This window comes from Silene latifolia, chromosome 8 (assembly GCF_048544455.1).
Source record: "Silene latifolia isolate original U9 population chromosome 8, ASM4854445v1, whole genome shotgun sequence".
Lineage (NCBI taxonomy): Eukaryota > Viridiplantae > Streptophyta > Magnoliopsida > Caryophyllales > Caryophyllaceae > Silene > Silene latifolia.
The window spans coordinates 47,172,977-47,192,726 of NC_133533.1; positions in this window are offsets into that span (position 1 = coordinate 47,172,977).

The following is a 19,750-nucleotide window of genomic DNA, read 5'->3' on the forward strand; positions in this document are numbered from 1 at the left end:
TATGAGTCTGTAAGTGAGAAAGTCTTTATACCTTCGGGTTAGTCTGTATTATGTGGGAGGTTGTATAGGGATGTATCTATGATAGTTGGGCAAGTTGATCTACCTATAAACTTGCTAGAGTTTCCCTTAGACGGTTTTGAGATGATAGTCGGGATGGATTGGTTAGGAAAGTACAAAGCTAAGACAGACTGTCATCAAAATAATGTGTCTCTGAGAGGTCCTAAGGGTGTTAGTGTGTCTTATCGTGGGTTTGTTGTCAAACCCAAAGTTAAGTTGATTGCAGCTGTGACCTTGAAGTCCTATCGAGAAGGGTGCCCGATGATCTTGTGCCATGTGAGAGATGACAGGATGGAGAGTCCGACAGTTGATCGATACCGATTGTGGGGGAGTTTTGGATGTCTTTCCGAGAGGAGATTCCTGGTTGCCATCGAAGAGGGAGATAGATTTCGGTGTTGAGCTAAAACCGGGATGGGGCTAATCTCTAAGGCACCGTACCGGATGGGTCCTAAGAAGTTGGAGGAGCTCAGGAAGCAGCTAGATGATATGATAGAGAGGGGATACATTAGACCTAGTGTATCACCGTGGGGAGCACCAGTTCTTTTTGTGAAGCAGAAAGATTGGAGTCTGAGGTTGTGCATAGATTACAGGGAGATGAACCGAGTGTCAGTGAAGAACAAGTATCCTTTGCCAAGGATAGATGACTTGTTTGATCAGTTGAGTGGTGCATCAGTCTTTTCCAAGATTGATTTGAGGTCGGGGTACCATCAGGTGAAGATTAGAGAGGAGGATATACCAAAGATAGCTTTCACGTCGAGGTATGGCCATTATGAGTATGTGGTGATGCCTTTTGGGTTATCTAATGCGCCGGCTGTGTTTATGGATTTGATGAACAGAGTCTTTAGTCAGTTTTTGGACAAGTTTGTTGTGGTTTTCATTGATGACATCTTAGTCTATTCCAAGACTAAGGAGGAACATGAGGAGCATCTGAGGATTATGTTGCAGACCTTGAGGGAGCATGAGTTGTATGCAAAGTTGCCCAAGTGTGAGTTCTGGTTGGAGAAAGTTGCTTTTCTGGGGCATGTAATGTCTAAGGATGGGGTAGTTGTGGATTCGGCAAAGATTGAGGCAGTTACCAAGTGGGAAGCACCAAAGAATGTAGCTGAGATCAGGAGCTTCTTGGGTTTAGCTGGATATTGCAGACGGTTCGTGAAAGATTTCTCCAAGATTGCTAGGCCTTTGACATCTTTGATGAGGAAAGAGAACAAGTTTCGTTGGGATGAGAGTTGTGAGACGGCGTTCTAAACCTTAAAGGAGCGTTTGGCCACAACTCCAATCTTAGCATTGCCTGAAGGGAGTGAGAACTTTGAGGTTTATACAGATGCCTCAAAGAACGGGTTGGGATGTATGTTGATGCAGAACGGTAAAGTGATTGCCTATGCTTCTAGGCAATTGAAGCCTTATGAGGAGAATTATCCTACACACGATCTGGAGTTGGGTGTAGTTGTGTTTGCTCTCAAGATTTGGAGACATTACCTTTATGGGGCGACCTTTAAGGTATATTCAGATCACAAGAGTCTCAAGTACATCTTCACTCAAAAGGAGTTGAACATGAGACAGAGGAGGTGGATGGAGTTGATTGGCGATTATGACATGGATATTATCTACCATGAAGGGAAAGCCAATGTAGTTGCAGATGCTTTGAGCAGAAAGAGTGTACATTCCTTGTGCACAGCCATATCCTTAATGAGGTTGAGAGATGAGGTTGGGAGGTTTGGGATACATATGATCCAGAAAGAGGATGCCATGGGAGATTTGACAGTGCAGCCTGATCTGTATGATGATATTCGAGGTAAATAGGTGTTGGATCCTAAGATGGTGGAGTGGAGAGCTGGAGTAGAGAAAGGGACGGTGTCTAGATTCTCTATTCATACAGATGGTAGTTTGAGGTTTGATGGGAGGTGGTGTGTCCCTAATGATGAGAAGCTGAAAAAGACAATCATGACAAAGGCACATTGTACACCATATTCGGTACATCCAGGGGGTGACAAGTTGTACAAGGATTTAAAGAAGACGTTCTGGTGGCCTGGGATGAAGAAATAAACAGCTGAGTTTGTGGCCCGTTATTTGACATGTAAGAGAGTTAAAGGGGAGCAGCGACGACCACAAGGTAAGATTCAGTCTTTAGAGGTACCTGAGTGGAAGTGGGAATCCATTTCCATGGATTTTATCGTGGGTTTGCCAAAGAGTCAATAGGATAACAACATGATATGGGTTATAGTGGATCGACTGACCAAGTCAGCTCATTTTGTGCCAATGAAAGATACATGGACTAAGGCACAACTAGCTATGGCTTATCGGAAGAATGTGCTAAGGTTACATGGGGTGCCTAAAGACATAGTATCTGACAGAGATGCGAGGTTTATCTCAAGGTATTGGAAAGAGTTGCGGGAGTCTTTAGGAACGACATTAAAGATGAGTACATCATTTCATCCTGCAACAGATGGTCAGACAGAGAGAATAATCAAGACTCTTGAGGATATGTTACGAGCTTGTGTGATGGATTTTGGTGGTAGCTGGGAACAGAGGTTAGATTTGATTGATTTTTCCTACAACAACAGCTATCACACCAGTATTGGCATGGCGCCATTTGAGGCTTTATATGGGAGGAGATGTAGGAGTCCGATTTATTGGGATGACAGTGCTGAGGTAGTGGTTTTAGGACCAGAGATGGTACATGAGATGGTTGAACAGATTAAGATGATCAGGGAGAGGATGAGAGCAACTCAGGATAGACAAAAGAGTTATGCATATCTACATCGCCGGGATATAGAGTTTCAGGTTGGGGACAAGGTTCTTCTGAAAGTGTCTCCTATGCGTGGGGTCATGAGATTTGGGAAGAAAGGCAAGCTGAGTCAGAAGTTCATAGGACCATATGAGATCTTAGACCGGGTTGGAGAGGTTGCTTATTGTTTGGCTTTACCGTCTTCTTTGGATAGGGTGCATAATGTGTTTTATGTATCTCAGCTGCGGAAGTATGTGAGTGATCCGTCACATGTGTTAGAGGCAGAGAACATAGAGCTAGATGAGTCCTTGTCTTACCTTGAGGTGCCTAAGCAGATTCTTGACCAGAAGGTTAGGAAGACTAGACATGGTGAGACAGTCTTGCTTAAGATCCTTTGGTCTAATCATGAGGTTGAGGAGGCTACATGTGAGGTAGAGGAGGCCATGAGAGAGCATTACCCTTTCCTTTTTGATCAGGTGTGTATGGTTACGGGGATGTAACCTTGTTTCTTTTAGGGGGTAGGAGACGATCGCGAAGAGTTTTTGCATCTTTTTATGTTGTTTTTGGTATAGTTAGTAGTGGTTTGTGTCGGGTTGAGTTCGGTCGGTAGCATGTGTCGGAGTTCTTGTGTTGAGTTTTGTGTTGTTTGTTGTGTCGGGAGTGTGGTGGTATTTTTTATTTTGTTGTGGTTTGAACTTCGGGGAGGAAGTTCTTTTTAAGGAGGGAAGACTGTAATACTACGGTTTTATGAGTCTCTGGGTACTCTATCGAGTGGGCCTTACTCTGTCGAGTAAGGCTGTTTTGATTTTAGAAACAGTGTTCTGCCTGTAGGGTACTCGATCGAGTAGCCTGGGTACTCGATCGAGTAAGTGGCACTCGATCGATTACGTTAGTTAGTCGATCGAGTTGGTCGGTTAACGGGTATAATTTTGACGGGTTTTGTTAATAACACGGATTAGTATATAATTCATATCGTCATCTTTATTAAACACTTTTACAAACCTAATAAACTTAAAAAGGAGATTGAAACTACGTTGTTCGCATCATCCGTGTTATTGACAAATCCCGGAGTTTAAGAGGTCGGATTTCATCATTATTTGCATCTTAGCGATCCTTGCGTTAAGGGTAAGATCTACATACCAATTTTAGAGTATTTAATGAACTTTGTTTAAACCTTAATTTGGGGAATTGGGGGTTTTGATGGTTAATTGTGATTGTTAGTAATTATATGATTATATGTTAGGAGGAGGATTCGTTGAGGAGAGGTTTTGATATAGCTGTTGGGACCATCTGCTTGTGTTGCATTCCAGGTAGGGTTTCCCCTACTCAGTATTAGTCACATAATGTGGTTGTTGTTGATTGTGATTGTTGTAAAGTATCATGTTCATATTGTGACAGTTGTTGGATTTGGTTGTTGTTGATTGTTGTGATTGTATCTGTCTGTGTTCTTCGGGGTGCGTCTCTGGCTGAGTGGAGTCACTTGCGGGAGTGGCCTCACGCCTATGATTCGCCTTCTGTGGAACCCGCCACAGAAGGGATGTGCACATTAATGGATTTGGGTTTATCGCTCGACGGAGATGAGCGGGGCTTAGGTGGGAAAAGCTGCGGTCCCCCACTGGCGGCGAGGAGTAACCTGTTGCGATGGGTACTCTAGCAGGGCTACACACTTTAGTGTGTAGCCAGTATTAAGGAGTTGGTGATGGAGTTCGGGTTGTTGTGTGTGACGATTAAGCTGTGTTGTTCTCTGTCTTATTGTGATTATATAATTGTGTGATTAGTACTGACCCCGTCTTTGTTTTGAAAAACTGTGGCGATCCATTCGGGGATGGTGAGCTGTTGTTGAGCAGGTATGATTAGAGGCATATGAGCTAGCTGGGATGTGTCACCACGAACTGATTAGAGTCTTCAGCTGTAGTACTTGAGTAGTTTTAGACTTTTGGTTTTGAGAATATGTATTACACTTTTTATCAGTTTGGATTTGGATTGTAACCGCTTTAAACTTTACTACTATTTAAATATTGTTTCGTTTTTGTCTTTTGATTATCATTGCCTCGGGAAACCGAGATGGTGACATCTTTATACCTGAGTGGTCCTGGTAAGTCACTTAGAGTATGGGGGTGTCACAAAGTGGTATCAGAGCGACGATCCTGAAACCTGTAACCAATGAATCTAATGAACATAGGGAGTCAATTAAAATGAACCCGGGGTAAACGTTGTAGAAGCTAATGCAAAGGTTTGGGAGACGTCCTAAAGTCGTGAACTCGCCCTGCAATTTTGAACCGGTCACATGGGGATGTGTGTCAGGGTCGTAGGTGTTATCTTTTGGTTTGTATGTGTACATAACGGTATGTGTTGTGAATTATTGGATGTGGAGAATTGAAAGTATGGTTAAAAGTTGAAGAGGTGTTTTATACGTGAATTGAGTGAGAAGTATGTTGGGTGTTTATAATGTGGCATTTTGATAACATGAAGTAGATTGTTTTGTTGATTATATGAGGAATTGCGTAGATTTGCATGCGTAGTTATAATTATAATGTTGGAGTTATAAAGGTTGCATAATAAGTTTGGGAAAGTGAGCTAACATGCGGGTAGTGTATACGAGCCTGCATGACTCGATCTAGTGGGGGGCACTCGATCGAGTAGGTGAGGTGCTCGATCGAGTGGGTCTAACTCGATCGAGTGGATAGTTTGATGTTTTTCTAGTCAGAACCGTGTTTTTGGGTACTCGATCGAGTACATAGGGGCACTCGATCGAGTAGGGGTCACTTGATCGAGTGGCATGTCAGCTCGGTCGAGTATGTTTATGATCAGGAGGTCTGATTAGGTTCTGGAGTCGAGGCACTCGATCGAGTATGTTGGGCACTCGATCGAGTAGCCTCAACTCGATCGAGTGGGTTCTGGTACTCGATCGAGTGGGGTCTGTGCAGGCTATATACGTGTTTTGGGTTATAGTATGTATGTTTATGTCTACCTTTTTCTTATATAGTTTCAAGATGCCGCCTAAGAGAAACGCCCTGTACGCTAGAGCTGAGAGCATGACCACCAATGACATAGTTAAGATGTTGGAGCACCAAGATGCTCTTACGGAAGCTTTAAAGAGAGTGGGGAAAGATAAGGAGGTTGATCACTCAAAGATCAGTCTCTACATAGCGAGGTTTAACCCGAAAGAGTATAAGGGAACCGGAGAGCCAATGCTTCTAGATAATTGGCACAATGAGATGGAGAACATCCTAGATTTGGTGCATTGGCTGGATGAGATGAGGGTAGAACAAGCTGCGTTCTACTTGGGAGAAGCGGCAGGTGAGTGGTGGGACAAGGTAAAGGTGAATGCTAGGAACTTGTATGCGAAGCAGGGGCTGCCTGCTATACCTTGGGAGGAGTTCCGGAGGGCCATGAGGAGAGAGTTCGTACCTGAGCATGTGAAGAATAAGCTGAGAGAGGAGTTCGATGGGTTTAAGATGACATCTGACATGTCGGTAGCTGAGTACTACTGATTGTTCAATGACAAGTCTAGGTATGCTGAGGATATGGGACTGAGTGATGAGAACCTAGCTCCGAGGTTTGAGAAGGGGTTGACCCCCAAGATAATGGAAAAGTTACCCGTGGGAATCCTTACCGATGTTAAGGAAGCTTATGAGAGGGCTGGAAGAGTTGAGAGGCTAGTAGAGATAACCCGAGAGAGGGGTGCTGAGAAAAGGAAGGCTGAGAGTGAGGGTGGTGGCCAATCCAATTACAAGAAGGGCAACCACACTCAGGTTAGAGCGTTTTCATCTGGTTCGGGGTTTAGTGTTGGTGCTTCCTTTGGACGTGGCCGTGGGAGCGGTAGTGGTAGTTGGGGAATGACCTGTTTCGGCTGTGGCGGTATAGGCCACAAGAGACATGAGTGTACCAGTGTGTTGCCGGGAGGTTTTCAGAGACCGGCTCAGGGAAGCTATTCTCAGGGTTCGGCACAGAGTTATGCGAGCAACTGACCAGCTGGGTCATAGAACACCAAGGGAGGTCAGAGCAACAACGGTGGAGGTAACCGCAATGGCGGTAATTTTTATCAGAAGCCAGCCACGAACACCAATAACAATCAGGGGTCGGGTGCTAAGCCGACTACCTCATCCAGTACTATCTTGGGAGGTGGGCAGAAGACCAGTGGAAAGCTGATTATGATGGAGAAGAAAGCAGCTGAGGACGACGCACATGTTATCACTGGTACTTTTCTTGTTAATGGTGTTCATACCTTTGTTTTGTTTGATTCGGGGGAGTCACAGTCGTTTGTATCTTCGAGTCATGTTAAACAGTTGTGTCTGAGGGAATATGAGTCTGTAAGTGAGAATGTCTTTATACCGTCGGGTGAGTCTGTATCATGTGGGAGGTTGTATAGGGATGTATCTATGATAGTTGGGCAAGTTGATCTACCTGTAGACTTGCTAGAGTTTCCCTTAGACGATTTTGAGATGATAGTCGGGATGGATTGGTTAGGAACATACAAAGCTAAGATAGACTGTCATCAAAAGAAAGTGTCTCTGAGAGGTCCTAAGGGTGTTAGTGTGTCTTATCGTGGGTTTGTTATCAAACCCAAAGTTAAGTTGATTGCAGCTGTGACCTTGAAGTCCTATCTGAGGAAGGGGTGCCCGATGATCTTGTGCCATGTGAGAGATGACAGGATGGAGAGTCCGACGATTGATCGATACGATTATGGGGGAGTTTTGAGATGTCTTTCCAGAGGAGATTCCGGGGTTGCCACCGAAGAGAGAGATAGATTTCGGTGTTGGTGGCTTACCGGGACGGGCTAATCTCTAAGGCACCGTACTGGATGGGTCCTAAGGAGTTGGAGGAGCTCAGGGAGCAGCTAGATGATATGATAGAGAGGGGATATATTAGACCTAGTGTATCACCGTGGGGAGCACCAGTTCTTTTTCTGAAGAAGAAAGATGGGAGTCTGAGGTTGTGCATAGATTACAGGGAGCTGAACCGAGTGACGGTGAAGAACAAGTATCCTTTGCCATGGATAGATGACCTGTTTGATCAGTTGAGTGGTGCATCAGTCTTTTACAAGATTGATTTGAGGTCGGGGTACCATCAGATGACGATTAGAGAGAAGGACATACCAAAGATAGCTTTCACGTTGAGGTATGGCCATTATGAGTATGTCGTGATGCCTTTTGGGTTATCTAATGCGCCGGCTGTGTTTATGGATTTGATGAACAGAGTCTTCAGTCAGTTTTTGGACAATTTGTGGTGGTTTTCATTGATGACATCTTAGTCTATTCCAAGACTAAGGAGGAACATGAGGAGCATCTGAGGATTGTGTTGCAGACCATGAGGGAGAATGAGTTGTAGGCAAAGTTGTCCAAGTGTGAGTTCTGGTTGGAGAAAGTTGCTTTTCTGGGGCATGTAATTTCTAAGGATGGAGTAGTTGTGGATCCAACAAAGATTGAGGCAGTTACCAAGTGGGAAGCACCAAAGAATGTAGTTGAGATCAAGAGCTTCTTGGGTTTAGCTGGATATTACAGACGGTTCGTGAAAGATTTCTCCAAGATTGCTAGGCCTATGACAGCTTTGATGAGGAAAGAGAACAGGTTTCGTTGGGAAGATTGTTGTGAGACGGCGTTCCAAACCTTAAAGGAGCGTTTGACCACAGCTCCAATCTTAGCATTGCCTGAAGGGAGTGAGAACTTTGAGGTTTATACAGATGCCTCAAAGAACGGGTTGGGATGTGTGTTGATGCATAACGGTAAAGTGATTGCCTATGCTTCTAGGCAATTGAAGCCTTATGAGGAGAATTATCCTACACACGATCTGGAGTTGGGTGTAGTTGTGTTTGCTCTCAAGATTTGGAGACATTACCTTTATGGGGCGACCTTTAAGGTATTTTCAGATCACAAGAGTCTCAAGTACATCTTCACTCAAAAGGAGTTGAACATGAGATAGAGGAGGAGTATGGAGTTGATTGGCGATTATGACATGGATATTATCTACCATGAAGAGAAAGCCAATGTAGTTGCTCATGCTTTGAGCAGAAAGAGTGTACATTCCTTGTGCACAGCCATATCCTTGATGAGGTTGGTAGGTTTGGGATACATATGATCCAGAAAGGGGATGCCATGGGAGATTTGACAGTGCAGCCTGATCTGTATGATGATATTCGAGGTAAATAGGTGTTGGATCCTAAGATGGTGGAGTGGAGAGCTGGAGTAGAGAAAGGGACGGTGTCTAGATTCTCTATTCATACAGATGGTAGTTTGAGGTTTGATGGGAGGTGGTGTGTCCCTAATGATGAGGAGATGAAAAATACAATCATGACAGAGGCACATTGTACACCATATTTGGTACATCCAGGTGGTGACAAGCTGTACAAGGATTTAAAGAAGACGTTCTGGTGGCCTGGATGAAGAAAGAAACAGCTGAGTTTATGGCCCGTTGTTTGACATGTAAGAGAGTTAAAGGGGAGCAGCGACGACCACAAGGTAAGATTCAATCTTTAGAGGTACATGAGTGGAAGTGTGTAATACCCCGTAGTTTAGTGAAGTTTATATAACTAATTTGCGTAATTCGAATAATTGATTGTGACGGTTATAATTAATAATTGTGAATAAGACGGAATGATATAATAAAATAATAGAATGATAGAGTAATGGGTCGGAATGGTAATTGGGTAATAATAATATACGATAATTTATATGGTAATAGTGAATGATTATTATGTTATAATAATAATAGTAATTGTATTTATAATAATAATATTTGTTATGAGACGGTAAGTAAATAAATAAAATAATAAAGAAAGACGGAATTGGAGTTGGGTCATGTGCTATAGGGCTTGGGTCGACTATATATGTTGCGTAAATGGGTTGATTAATTGTCAAGATTGGATAATTACTAATAATAATAATAAGTATATTTTATATTTCCTAATTGGTTCCTTATAGCCTTAGCCTACCAATATAAATAGATGAAACCTCAAGTAATAGTCTTTATTATTCATCAAATCTGAAAATAATTCACAAGAGGGAGATTAAGAAAGTATTGGTGACGGAATTAGCAGCGATAATTAATTAAGGTAAAATTCTAATCTCGTTTTATTTTCTTATTAAGCTGAATGTCAGACGATCTTAAGACACTTAGAAACTGACCCAAACCTCGACGGAATCAGACGCAACTTTGGGAGGTGGTACATGGGGTTGCAAGGGTTGGATTGGGTGTGTTGGTGGTGTCAGTTAAGGCCTAGGGTAGCGGTGGCAGGCCGGTTTCTAGGGCTGTGGCAGGTGGGTTGAAAACAGGGTAGTAGGGGACTTCGACCCTAATAGGACCCTTATTCGGGTTCGCCTTGACCTGGGTAAGGTGGGGTTGGGTCCTGGTGTTTGGGTCGACCAGGTTGGAGGTGTTTTGGCGGTCGTTGGTGGTGGTTGGTGCTGGTGGTGGCCGAAATTACGCAAGAACAGGGGAGGGGCTATCGTGGGTTATTGGTGTCGGTTCTGGGTGGTAATGGGTTGTTGCGTGGGGTCGTGACTGGTGGTGGTACCACCGTGGGTCAAGGGAGACCACGGTGGTGGTCACTGGTGATCGTAGGGTGGTTTAAGAGGTGAGTGAGTGTGTGATGTTGGGTGCGTCGGGATTTGAAGAGGGTTGTTTAGGGCGGCTTTTTGTGGGGTTCTGGTGGCGGTATGGCGGGCGTTTAGGGTGTGAGTGTGTTCGTTGGGTTGCATACTAGTGGCGTCCAGGTTGGGTGGAGTTGTCGGAGGCGGATGGTGGTCGTAGGTAGTAGTTAAACGTGGAGTTGTATGTGACGGGTTTACGGTAATTGGTGTGTTCGTGGAAAGGAGCTAAGCCGTGAGTTTGGGAGCCTCGTATGGAGGTGTTGGTAGTGGTGGTTAGGGCAGGTTGGACCCGTGGTCGTGGGTGGTCGAGTAGGTGGTACGGAAGGGAGGTAATGGTGGTTGTGTGGACCGCAAGATAGGGGTATTTAGGGGTTGAGTGAAACATAGGTAAAACGTGTATGTGGGTGTGTAATTGAGTTGTTTTACGTGGGTTTTGGGTATGGGTTTGTGTGTTGGACTGGTTTAATCTTTAATAAACGGGTTTTTACGTAATAATAATTTAAGCGGGAAACAATTAATATAATTAAATTACAATTGAATAATTAATATAATGAATTGAATAATTAATAATTAAAGTATTATAATATTTTGTATAGGTGACGGAATTGGTGGAACGGATTTACTGAAGAATAATATTTCTAATTGATTGCTTTAATTGCTTGGATTGCATAATTGGAGTGCTTGCTTTCGAGGTAGGGATAAATCCTACTCAACTTTTACTCGATAATGTTTGTTGGATGAATTATATTAAAGTGAATTGATCATATGAGAATTGTGTTGGTTGATATCATTGGAATTGTTGGAGAGGAGAATTATATTGTAGATGTTGGTTGGATTAGTTATGATGAAGTTACTGTTATTACATTGTATATTTTGGTTATTCAGTTTAATACTGGCAGACATCCCTTCGTGGTGATGTAGATTATTATTGAGGTTATATTGGCAGACGTCGTGTAAGAGCCTTCGGGTGACGTATTTCAGATTTATTCTGGCAGACGATATTTTATCGTATTTACTCGAGCGAGCCCAGTTGGTCTCGGGCCATCCGGTGGAATTTAATCAACTATATGTTGAGGCAGACATTACCTTTTGGTAATGTAGTATGTGTTTACTCACCTTCGGGTTGAGGCTGCCCCGGCCAGGGATTGGCGGGATGATTAGTGTAATGAGTAAGTAAAAGGAGAGAGCACGTTGTCATAGGGTTGTGCAATGAAAAAGGAAATTGGATTGTTTATCGTATGTTTTTGTTGTTAGTATTTATTCCTACTCAACCTCGCGGTTGACTGTGTATTCTTGAACACCTGCGGTGCACCGTTTTATGGGGAGCAGATTTGACAGGTACTAAAGATTAGCTGATTTGGGAGCATTGGGATGAGAGCTTGACTTGGACCGTAGTTGAAGTATAGATCACATAGAATAATTATAGCACTTTATTTATTTCCACTGCGAGTTGTATTGTATTTCATATTAAGTTAGTTGGTTAAATTGTAATAAACATGTATTTATTAAAGTTTTAATTTAAAGTATTTTGGTATTGTTGTACTTTGTTATTCACTATCTCGGGAAACCGAGATGGTAACAGCCCTATTTATTTGGGAATGTCTAGCTAAAGGCTCCTGAATAAATGGGGGTGTTACAAAGTGGGAATCCATTTCCATGGATTTCTTCGTGGGTTTGCCAAAGAGTCAGCAGGGTAACAACATGATATGGGTTATAGTGGATCGACTGACCAAGTCAGCTCATTTTGTGCCAATGAAAGATACATGGACTAAGGCACAACTAGCTATGGCTTATCGGAATAATGTGCTAAGGTTACATGGGGTGCCTAAAGACATAGTATATGATGGAGATGCGAGGTTTATCTTAAGGTTTTGGAAAGAGTTGCGGGTGTCTTTAGGAACGACATTGAAGATGAGTACATCATTTCATCCTGCAACAGATTGTCAGACAGAGAGAACAATCAAGACTCTTGAGGATATGTTACGAGCTTGTGTGATGGATTTTGGTGGTAGCTGGGAACAGAGGTTAGATTTGATTGAGTTTTCCTACAACAACAGCTATAACACCAGTATTGGCATGGCGCCATTTGGGGCTTTATATAGGAGTCTAATTTATTGGGACGACAGTGCTGAGGCAGTGGTATTAGGACCAGAGATGGTACATGAGATGGTTGAACAGATTAAGATGATCAGGGAGAGGATGAGAGCAACTCAGGATAGACAAAAGAGTTATGCAGATCTACATCGCCGGGATATAGAGTTTCAGGTTGGGGACAAGGTTCTTCTGAAAGTGTCTCCTATGCGTGGGGTCATGAGATTTGGGAAGAAAGTCAAGCTGAGTCAGAAGTTCATAGGACCATATGAGATCTTAGACCGGGTTGGAGAGGTCGCGGAAGTATGTGAGTGTTCCATCATATGTGTTAGAGGCAGAGAACATAGAGCTAGATGAGTCCTTGTCTTACCTTGAGGTGCCTAAGCAGATTCTTGTCCGGAAGGTTAAGAAGACTAGACATGGTGAGACAGTCTTGCTTAAGATCCTTTGGTCCAATCATGAGGTTGAGGAGGCTACATGGGATGTAGAAGAGGCCATGAGAGAGCATTACCCTTTCCTTTTCTATCAGGTGTGTATGGTTACGGGGACGTAGCCTTGTTTCTTTTAGGGGGTAGGAGACGATCGCGAAGAGTTTTTGCATCTTTTTATGTTGTTTTTGGTATAGTTAGTAGTGGTTTGTGTCGGGTTGAGTTCGGTCGGTAGCATGTGTCGAAGTTCTTGTGTTGAGTTTTGTGTTGAGTTTTGTGTTGTTTGTTGTGTCGGGAGTGTGGTGGTATGTTTTTATTTTGTTGTGGTTTGAACTTCGGGGAGGAAGTTCTTTTTAAGGAGGGAAGACTGTAATACTACGGTTTTATGAGTCTCTGGGTACTCTATCGAGTGGGCCTTACTCTGTCGAGTAAGGCTGTTTTGATTTTAGAAACAGTGTTCTGCCTGTAGGGTACTCGATCGAGTAGCCTGGGTACTCGATCGAGTAAGTGGCACTCGATCGAGTACGTTAGTTACTCGATCGAGTAGGTCGGTTAACGGGTATAATTTTGACGGGTTTTGTTAATAACACGGATTAGTATATAATTCATATCGTCATCTTTATTAAACACTTTTACAAACCTAATAAACTTAAAAAGGAGATTGAAACTACGTTGTTCGCATCATCCGTGTTATTGACAAATCCCGGAGCTTAAGAGGTCGGATTTCATCATTCTTTGCATCTTAGTGATCTTTGCGTCAAGGGTAAGATCTACATACCAATTTTATAGTATTTAATGAACTTTGTTTAAACCCTAATTTGGGGAATTGGGGGTTTTGATGGTTAATTGTGATTGTTAGTAATTATATGATTATATGTTAGGAGGAGGATTCGTAGAGGAGAGGTTTTGATATAGTTGTTGAGACCGTCTGCTTGTGTTGCATTCCTGGTAGGTTTTCCCCTACTCAGTATTAGTCACATAATGTGGTTGTTGTTGATTGTGATTGTTGTAAAGTATCATGTTCATATTGTGACGGTTGTTGGATTGGGTTGTTGTTAATTGTTGTGATTGTATCTGTCTGTGTTCTTCGGGGTGCGTCCCTGGTTGAGTGGAGTCACTTGCGGGAGTGGCTTCACGCCCATGATTCGCCTTCTGTGGAACCTGCCACAGAAGGGATGCGCACATTAATGGATTTGGGTTTATCGCTCGACGGACATGAGCGGGGCTTAGGTGGGAACAGGCTGCGTCCCCCAGCAGGCGCGAGGAGTAACTGTTGCGATGGGTACGCTGGCAGGGCTACACACTTTAGTGTTAGTCAGTATTGAGGAGTTGGTGATGGAGTTCGGGCTGTTGTGTGTGACGATTGAGCTGTGTTGTTTTCTGTCTTATTGTGATTATATAATTGTGTGATTAGTACTGACCCCGTCTTTGTTTTGAAAAATTGTGGTGATCCATTCGAGGATGGTGAGCAGTTGTTGAGCCCAATTATACTAGGAAGACTATTCTTATGTATAGCTGGGGCCATTATTGATGTCAAATAGGGGCGTTTGACTCTTGCAGTGGGGGATGATGCCATCACTTTTAGTTTGCCTAGTACACTTGCCAGACCAATGATAGAGGATACTTGCTATTCAGTTGATATCGTTGACGAGTCTATTTATGAGTTCTGGTCGGATTCTTTGATAAAGGATCTACTAGAAGCTTTGATGTTATTAGATGACTGTGCAGATAACCTAGAGAACAATGACGCTATGTTGGATTTGCTTGAAGCTGCATTAGATAAGCGTAAACTCACTGACGTTGAAGGAGAGAGAGTGGAACAAATGATAAATACTCTCTGCGCTATAGAGGTAAAGGTACCTGAGCGTAAGCCTCTTCCTTCTCATCTTAAATATGCATTTTTAGATGATACAGAGCAATATCCAGTCATTGTTAGTGCTAAATTGGACGATGATCAGCTGACCGCTTTGTTAGCTGTTCTTAAGAAAAATAGGAAAGCTATGGGCTATTCATTGGATGACATTAAGGGTATTAGTCCTGATATTTGTATGCACAGAATCGAGTTACAGGAAGATTACAAGAGAGTCCTGATATTTGTATGCACAGAATCGAGTTAGAGGAAGATTACAAGAGCCTTCCAGACAAGGTTAGCGTAGACTGAACCAGAAGATGCAGGATGTTGTGATGGTTGAGGTAATGAAGCTACTTGATACATGTATTATCTACTCTGTTGGTCATTCTAAGTGGGTGAGTCCAGTTCAGGTGGTTGAGTGGTTCCTAAGAAAGGAGGAACTACTATGGTCAAGAATGATAAAAATGAATTTATACCTACTAGAGTAGTAACTGGTTGGCATATGTGCATAGATTACAGACAGCTAAATGCCGCCACGAAGAAAGATCACTTTCCCCTTCCTTTCATTGATCAGATGGTAGAAAGGTTAGCCTCTCATAAGTTTTTCTGTTATTTAGATGGATACTCAGGATTCTTTCAGATCCCTATTCATCCGGATGATCAGGAAAGACTACTTTTACTTGTCCTCAGGGTGTTTTTACATATCGTAGGATGCCTTTTGGTTTGTGTAATGCCCCTGCCACCTTTCAAAGGTGCATGATGAGGATATTTTCTGAGTATATAGAGACTATTATGGAGGTCTTTATGGACGATTTTAGTGTCTATTGAAGTGATTTTGCTAATTGTCTGTCTAACCTTGATAAAGTGTTGCAGCGTTGCATTGAGGTTAATCTTGTGCTTAACTGGGAGAAGTGCCACTTTATGGTCAACGAGGAAGTTGTCTTAGGGCACTTGGTTTCTAACAGGGGCATTGAGGTTGATAAAGCAAAGGTGCAAGTGATTCAGCAACTACCTCCTCCTGTTAATGTTAAAGAGTGAGGAGTTTCCTTGGTCATGCTGGCTTTTATCGCCGGTTCATTAAGGATTTTTCAAAAAATTCTAAATCACTTACACAGCTGTTGCTTAAGGATGTCCCCTTTGCATTTACTGACGAGTGTCTTTCTGCTTTTAACAGGTTAAAGCAGGCCTTGATTTCAGCACCAATTATTCAGCCTCCTAACTGGGATCTGCCATTCGAGATCATGTGCGATGCCAGCGATTATGCACTACGAGCGGTGTTAGGACAGCGGAAAGACAAGGCTTTGAATGCAACTTACTATGCGATTTACTATGCGAACCGTGGCTAAGGTACTTCAATCTGGTTTTTACTGGCCTACCTTATTTGCCGATGCTAAAGTGTTTGTTTCAGCTTGTGATGCTTGCCAACGCTCTGGGAATATATTTAAGAGACATGAGATGCCACAAAATGGCATTCTAGAGGTCGAGGTTTTTGAAGTCTAGGGCATTGATTTCCAGGGACCATTCCCATCTAGTAAAGGTAACAGGTTTATTTTAGTAGCAGTAGATTATGTGTCTAAATGGGTGGAAGTCATTGCTTCACCTAACTGTGATGCCAAGACCGTGATTAAGATGTTCAAAAATATTATTTTTCCCCGATTTGGTGTCCCTAGGGTCATCATTAGTGATGGGGGATTGCACTTTAAAGAAAAGAAACTTACTTCTATATTGTCTAAAGTCGGTGTCCAACATCGTCGTGGTTTGGGGTATCATCCCCAAACTAGTGGGCAGGTTGAGGTCTCTAATAGGGAACTAAAAGATATTTTAGCTAAGGTAGTTTCTAAATCAAGGAAGGATTGGAGTCTTAAATTAGATGACACATTATAGGCTTATCGGACTGCTTTTAAAACACCGATTGGTGCATCAGCATATCGGTTGGTTTATGGGAAGTCCTGTCATTTACCTGTCGAGTTAGAGTGTAAGGCTTGGTGGTCTATTCGTGAATTAAACTATGATCCTAAGTTATGCGGTCAGAATCGTTTATTGCATCTAGATGACCTGGAAGAGTTTAGGCTAAATGCCTATGATAGCTCGCGCATTTATAAAGAGAAAACGAAGAGATGGCACGACAAACGGATCATACCTCGAGAATTCCATGTTGGGCAGAAAGTGTTGTTGTTTAATGCCCGACTGCGCTTATTTCCTGGTAAGCTGAAGTCCAAGTGGAGTGGCCCTTATACAGTGACTGTTATCACCAAATTTGGGTCCGTTGAATTAGAAAGTTCCGAAGGCAACCGGTTTAAAGTCAATGGGCAATATGTGAAGCATTACCATGAGGCAAATGACTTGGGTGGCAGAGTTGAAGTGCTCTACTTCGACAATCCTGATGGGCCAGATAATTGAAACCAAAAGGTCGTGCGGGACCTCTTAAACCTGCGCTATCCGGGAGGCAACCCGGCCTGTTTTTGTTGTAATTTTGTTTAAAACTTTTGAATTATCTTTGTGTGATTTAGGTTCTGTTTTTACAAACAATAGGCTGAAAATTTAAGCTATTTTGTTAGTTCCGTAGAATTTTTGTTGCATTTTGCAGGATTCTCACGTGAACTGTTCGATCGAGAGCTTTGTGTACTCGATCGAACATTTCTGTTGTTTATTCTCCTCGATCAAACACCTGTTCTTCTCGATCGAGTATCTGGAAAATAGGCCTTTTCGATCGAGAGCCCTTTCTCTTTGATCAAGACTTTCTGATGCCAATTTTAATCGATCGAGCATTTATGTCCTTTTGATCGAGTAATGCTGATATATTTCGCATGCTGCAATGTCATGAGGTTGATTACGACCTTCCATGTTCATGGTCGGTTTGGGGAGGTTCCTACTTCACGTCATCTTATAAGTTTTCCGAGCTTATCCTTTCCTTTTCTCTTCAGTTTGCATTCCTTTCCCTATTTTTGGTACAATGAGGGCATTGTACGGTTTGGTTTGGGGAGGTATGCATCCATATCTGTGTCTGCATGTTGTTTTATTGCATTTTTGTTTACACATTTACTTATTATTCTCATGCATTGTTGTTTTTCATTCAAAAATCGTATAAAATCCAAAAAAAAAATCACGTTTAATTTTGCTTTTAGGATTGAGTCGGAACGTTGAACTTTTATGCTATCTTTAGTCTTTTACCCTTGTCGTGCATATTCTTAACATTTTGTTGGCATGGTAATGTGCATAATCTACGAGTTTTTGTTTAAAACTTATCTGAACGAATAGACTTGACTCATTTATTGGCAAGCTACTTATACATTCTAAGGTTTAGAGCTTGATAAACTGGTGACATTCTTGACCAGTTTCATATAGGATGTGAGTAGTACTCTCTATAAGGCATGTAACATCAATTTTTGCACGTGCATGACGCTCTTTTCTAATACCTGTATGCATTCGGTTTGTGGTGGTGGCACGCGTGGAGAGGTAATTTACAATCCCTTCTTTCATTACTATCCATAAACTTCACAATAGCCAAAATCTGCCTTTTTGACCCCTTTACTACATCCAAACTTAGCCTGCCCTGTCAAGCTAGTTCCAGTGGTTTTTGCGGGTATGCTATTACCCTTGTCTTTTTGGCTCGCTTTGAAAGGATTGAAGTTGGTAGTATGAACTGAAGAAATGAATTGAGAAAAAGAAGATTGAAAAAGAAAAGAAAAATAAGAATGTTGAAGAAAAACAAAGGGAGAAACATAAAAATAAAGATCGTTGAATAATACGCCCATGCTTATCATTACTTCTTATGGGGAGTCCTTTGTTGGTGTGAGTGATGTTTTGCCACAATGGCACAGTTCTACATTTTATATTTAGTGGTGAAGCGGGATGATTCTCTTATTTGGTTATGGTTGTACTGGCTTGACTTTATCTCTACTTATCCAAATCTATTTTGCCCCTTCTTACCCAATAACCTCACCTCACATTATATGTAAGTCCTCGGCGTGTGTTTCGGTCATGTTTGGCTGGAATGCATATGTACGGTCGGTAGAATTCGGTTTCATGTCAGTTGCATGCATGTTCTTATAGGTCGAGTTAGGTGAGTATCTCTACTTCTTTCTATCTCGTGCTAATATACTCACCCTGTGCTTAATTTTTGTGATGAGCGACCCGTGAGAGTCCGATATATATGAGTCTTGGAAGGTCGATGGTTTACTAGTTTAAAGCATTGATTTAACTCGTTTGCACTTATTTATCGCCACTTTGTTAGTTGTTGCATTAAACTGGCTTGGGTTAACGATTTGTAGCTGATGAGTTGGTCCTGTTCCATTAGCTGTCCTTAGTTGCATTCATATTTTGCTTGGGGACAAGCAAATATTTGGTTTGGGGAGATTCAACAATCACATGCACCAAACACGTCCCGTTACCCACGCTAGTGACCGAATCGAGTCAAGAGGGCAAGTACCCAACCTTGAGACGTCTCCCAAGCTTGTCACAAACCCTCTAAAACTAAAACCGGGTTCATTTTAATTTTTGACGCACCCTAGTTCATAGGTTCATTGGTTAGGCTCCAAAACCTGGCTCTGATACCACTTTGTAACACCCCCATAGGTCGAGACCCTTCCTCTAGGCAATTCCCATCACATGGAGGTGTCACAAGCCTTGGTTTCCCAAGGGTGTAGTGCGAACAACAAGTAAAGAAGTACTTTAGATTACATAGATAATTAAGTTGTAATGTTAAGTGACTACAAGTTAAGGGATATGAAAGTCATCCCAATAGTACAACCAAATCGAATGGAGTTTTTAAATGTCAAAACTAAATAAGAACAAGTGGCAACAACAAGGTAGACCGCTCCCAAGCCCGCTACTCAATATGCGCACCTGTCGACACTGCTCCCCATATGGACGGAAATTACCATATGGTTCATCACAGACAATCAAACCCAAATGTTAGCCAATGGTATAAATGTTCAATGATAAATGAGAGATACAACTAACTTACTAATTTAATGAGGTGTAAAAAACGTGACAAGTATCCACCAAA